The sequence below is a fragment of the Alligator sinensis genome, unplaced genomic scaffold (assembly GCF_000455745.1).
Source record: "Alligator sinensis unplaced genomic scaffold, ASM45574v1 scaffold17_1, whole genome shotgun sequence".
Taxonomy (NCBI): domain Eukaryota; kingdom Metazoa; phylum Chordata; order Crocodylia; family Alligatoridae; genus Alligator; species Alligator sinensis.
The window spans coordinates 287,023-292,423 of NW_005842491.1; the positions used below are offsets into that span (position 1 = coordinate 287,023).

A 5,401-nucleotide genomic window follows, 5' to 3' on the forward strand; every position below is an offset into this window, starting at 1 on the left:
GAGAATGCACCTACTTCCACCTACTCCATGTTCTGTGGAATACAAACTTTCATTTCTACCTAGGAGAACCTTTACAGTCTTTTCTTCTATGCTTGAAGACGGGTGCACATGCCCGAAAACTTGCAAACTAAGTTTTTGGGGGGGGTTTTTTGCAAACATCTAGTTGGTTTAATAAAAGATACCACCTCTACCACGAGTTCTGATTCCTTTTGCCTCTAGACCAGTGTGGCTCCAACCTGGATACCTGCTTCCATTTCACACTGCTTCTTGTCAACCCAGGACCATTGTGGGGAGGGCAGGTATTGCGCTGTGGTTGCAGGATCTGGGGAGCCTTGCACCTGTGGCAGAATAACCCAGAGCAGTGAGGGGGGGAGGCAAGGGCAGTCTAGAGGAATGCAAGACATGGGGAGTTATTCTCCTGTGATTGGAACCGGGAGGTTCCCATCACAAAAGAATGGGCCCCTATCCCACCAGTCAGTTTCTTGGAGGGATGGTGGGGGCAGGGAGGGCATTCTCCTTGGGTGGGGACATGTGTCTGGGGCAACTGCTGCCACTTTCAACACCTGCCAACTGCAGATTGACAGCCTGCCTCCTTCCCAGGCACAGGGCTCCCCTAAGGGCAGGGGTGGCCCAAGGAGCAGCCTTCCAGTGCTCCCTGGCCTGTGTGTAGCTTGTTCCAGCCCCGTGGCTGGAGCCTGTATATTCTAGCTCCAAGTAAGAACTTCTCTGAAATTCTTACCGCTAGAAATGAATGTCTCTCCATGGCCAGAGTTAGATTCTGTTTCATTTCTCACTCGGGTGAAGCTCTTTGAGTGGTCTCCTATAGCAGGCTTGGCCTTGGATTTAGGAGAAAGGGCATATTTCTTAGGGAGGCAGCAGACGAGCAAAGTGATTTCTTCATAATGAAGGTTGGAAGGTGAAAAGGAGCAAGTTTTAAATTTCTGACAGGATAGTTCGGTGCCTCATTCTGATCAGTGTTGTGGAGAGAAACATCTCTTTGCCATTGTTACTCTCTACTATAAACCTCTAAAAAATGCAATAAGATAAGAAGCAATAAATGTATTGCCAGCTCTGCTATTGGCAACATTATATTCTGTTTGAAAATATGCTACAAAAGTAGTGTTGGGGTTTTTTCCATCTTTCATTTTATCCTATTCCACAAGGTGGCATTGTAATCTAATAGCCTTTCCTCATGAATCCATTTGAAGATGAACCCATATAGATACCTCTCTAGTGCTCATTTATTTTATTTATTTTTATGATAAATTTTTCCAAAGAAGTTGAAGCCATGCCTTCAACTACTGTGAAGTTTTATCTTAGCATAGTTTCAGAGAATTTGCATTAAAAGCAAAGGCCAGACTTTGCCGAAGTTTTCAGTTTTGCTTGTTTTAAAATGGGGAAGTATCTATTATATATGGGGCCCCCTAAAATTAATAATTCCCAAAGATTGTGGTCTTTTTTTTTTACTCTGTTCTCAGTAATAATTATTTTAACCATGAACTTAATTTACTTTATAAACTATGGGTAGTGGTTACTCAAGTTGGTTCCTTATCATGCATTTTATGTGTAGATGAGCAAGTCTCCATCAATGTGTTTTTTTTTTTTATTTTAGTGCAGTGGAGAACTTGTTCTTGTGTGACATTTAATCAACCTTTCCTGCAATATGATTCTCAGAAATATTACATTAATATTCCTTCCAAAAGCCACATTGCTAGCTGCATTGGTTCTGAGTTGCCTGTTTTTACTTGGAAGTGATGAGTTTTCTTGGCCTAGCTTGTTTTTCTTACCAGGTCTCTCTCTTTTCCCCTCTTGAGTCTCCTTCATTTTAAGAAATCCCTTTTAGAGAAGTCTCTTGCTTGTTATAATTGAAGCAGAAAGAAGAAACCTATCTAAAACTGAAACAAGTGTACTATACAAATACTGTGCAAAGTGCAAATATGACTAATAATGCTGCTCTCTCTGCAGATGGGGAGAGATGGGGAAATTGGACCCTTTACTTCCCTTGCCACCTAGTGCCAGTCTTTGAAATAGGTGCATTAAATGTATTAATACCATGCTGAAATGAATGTATTGGGCAAGAAATCTGAATTTTCTCTGTAACATAGCTATAAAATAATGGATTTGACACACTGCTTGCCAGGTAGAACCTGATTAAGGTCATTCCAAATTTCCTCCACTTACTACACATTTTCCTTCCTTCCCTTACTGTAAACTACCAGGAGGAAAACTTACCATCAACGGAACTTCCTTTTAAGTTTTAAGTATTTCCTCCCACGTTTTCTCATATGTTGCCATATTTTATCTTTAGGCTGTTCATAGCTTTCTCTTATTCTTTCATTGAAGGAATTGTCCCCAGTTCTGTAAAGCAACCTTTTAGTAGCGATTGGCCAAAATACTGCAGCTTGGTCCATGACAGGCTGACACCTTCTAACCCAGGTGTTGTCATCACATGTGCAAGTGAATCCCACTGCCATTGAATTGCTACCGATATTCTTGGCTTCATGTCCTGGATAAAATTGCTTGGTAGACTGGATCCAGCCTGCTGGCCCTAAGTTGCCAAACTCTGCTATAAAGTATTTTCATCCTCTTAAGTGGTTTACATCACTTCATGTAAAAATGGGATATAATTAAATATAAAGTCTCTAAGTTTTTCTTGTCTATAACAGTTGCTATAGTAATGATTTGAAACTCCATGCCTCCCAGTACAGAGGAAGGGATGATGTGGTGGTTACTACAATAATCTAGATCTTGTGAGACTTGGCTTCAACTCCCTGCTGTGTCACTGTCTTCCTATGTGCCTTTAGGATCATAGGAAAGTACGGGTGGATGGGACCTCATGAGGTCATCCAGTCCAGCTCCAGACACAATCATTCCTGACTAAACTATCCCAGCAAAGTGTGTGTCCAAACCTGTTCTTGAAAACTTCAAAGTTTGAAGATTCCACAGCTTCTCTAGGTAGATTGTTCCAATGCTTGACCACCCTCATAGTCAGAAAGTTCCTCCTAATTTCCAACCTAAATTTCCACCACTGAAGCTTGAGTCTATTGCTCTTAGTCCTGTCCCTTACAGACACAGAGAAAGGCCTATCACCATCCTCTCTTCAATAGGCCTTCAGGTATTTGAAGACTATTATGAGATCCTCCCCCTCATTCTTCTTGGCTAGGGAAAGCCTGAGCCTGAAATGATTCCATCTTTCCAGGTTAGTCTAACTTGGCTAGGCTGAACTGGTTTGCAACTGCACATACATCCCCTCTGGACTGAAGAAATGTAGGCACATGTCTGCAGTAGCTCAGGCTAGAAGCCAGGGGGTGCTAGAGCAGCCCTCCCTTCCCTTCTACAGTGCTGAGCTAAGTGGAGTGTGGCCATTTCCTGGCAAGAGGCTCTGATTAGGGCAGGCCCCCTCCTCCCCTCCCTCGCTGCACCTGACCAGCAAGGGAGCCAGGAGGGAGTTGCATAGCATTTAGTTACACAGCAGGGAGTTACACAGGAAGTTACACAGCATTTAGCACCCCATCAAAACAAAACAAAAGACTCTCTCATTAGTTCAAGCTCTTCTTAAACAGATTTTTCCAAGGAAAGAATGGAGGGACATTACCACCTCTGTTGATTAGCTCCAAAAAGCTGTAAGTGGACACTGTCCTGTCTCTCTGCTTTTGTCCTGTCTGCCTTACACAGACATCTGTCACCATTAGTTAGCATACCACATGCTGGCTATGATCCATGGGGAAGAGGGGAGGAGGGGAATCCCTTGCTTGAGTAGGGAGTGGAGAGGGGGGTGGGGAGCAGGAGAAAGCAAAGCAGATACCACTGTACCTGCAGTCTCTGCCAGAACTCCAGCCAGGGAGCAGAGGGGAGTGGCCAGCCCTGCTGTGGAGCAGAGAGCCCAGCTCAGGGCTGCAAACCATCTGGGATGCTAGGAGGACTCTGGTTTAAGTTAAACCAGGAACGGGTCTGGGGAAGACATTGCATAAACCAGTTTGACCCAAATCAGTTAAGTATGATACTGCATTCAACCAGGTTTATCTCAAACTGCTTTTAGCCCTTTTCAGACTTATGTGCACTGAATATCTGTTTTGTTACTGGTTTAAATCAGTTTCTGATCACTTAAACCTGGTTTTGTGTAATGTCTCATCTCCAAACTAAATAAACCTAGTTCTTTCAATGTTTCCTCATAAGTCTTGCTTCTAAGGCCCTTAATCATTTTTGTCATTCTCCACTGGACTCTCCAATCTGTCCACATCTTGAAGTATGGGGCCCCAAACTGGACACAGAACTCCAGATGAGGCCTCACCATAGCAGAAGAATTACTTACCCTGGTTTGCAAGTGACACTCCTACTAATACAACCCATCATGCTGTTGGCTTTTTTTGCAGCAAGAGCACACTGTTGGTTCATATACATTTGCTGATCCACTGTAACCCCCAGGTTCTTCTCTCCAGTACTGCAACCTAGGCAGTCATTTCCCAGTTTGTTTTTGTGCATGCACTAATTCTGTCCCAAGTGCAGGACTACATTTGTCCTTGTTGAATTTCTTTTGATTGATTGCGAACCATTTTTCCAGCCTATTCTGATCATTCTAAAACCTAGCCCTACTCTCCAGAGTATCTGCAAATCCACCTGACTTGGTGCTGTCCACAGATTTGCTAATGAAGATATTTAATAACTAGACAATTGCCTGTCAGGAATGACCGGGAGGGTGGAGGGGGGCCGGAGTGCCGGCACCTACCACCTCACGCTGCCGCCACCTCCGAGGAGCTTGGGGGGAGGGGCGGAGGGAGCTTGCCCCTCTTTCACCCTTGGCCAACACCCTGTCTCTGCCACCTCCAGGGAGCAGGGCTGGTGTGGAGAGGCAAAGCCAGCAGCGCTGGCCTTGCCCCCCCACACTCCGTCCCCGGCATCATAGATTCATAGATGTTAGGGTTGGAAGGGACCTCAATAGATCATCGAGTCCAACCCCCTGCATAGGCAAGAAAGAGTGCTGGGTTTAGATGACCCCAGCTAGATGCCTATCTAACCTCCTCTTGAAGACCCCCAGGGTAGGGGAGAGCACCACCTCCCTTGGGAGCCCATTCCAGACCTTGGCCACTCGAACTGTGAAGAAGTTCTTCCTAATGTCCAGTCTAAATCTGCTCTCTGCTAGCTTATGGCCATTATTTCTTGTAACCCCCAGGGGCGTCTTGGTGAGTAAAGCCTCACCAATTCCCTTCTGTGCCCCCATGATGAACTTATAGGCAGCCACAAGGTCGCCTCTCAACCTTCTCTTGCGGAGGCTGAAAAGGTCCAGGTGCCCTAGTCTCTCCTCATAGGGCTTGGCCTGCAAGCCCTTAACCATACGTGTGGCCCTTCTCTGGACCCTCTCCAGGTTAGCCACATCCCTCTTGAAGTGCAGTGCCCAAAATTG

General features: G+C 45.1%; 1 protein-coding gene across 3 annotated transcripts in view; it reads left to right on the forward strand.

Annotated features, from left to right (window-relative positions):
- The window catches only part of STX8 (syntaxin 8), a 181,761-nt gene that overhangs the window by 111,547 nt on the left and 64,813 nt on the right, over nt 1–5,401 (forward strand). The gene's annotated exons all lie outside the window — the stretch shown is intronic.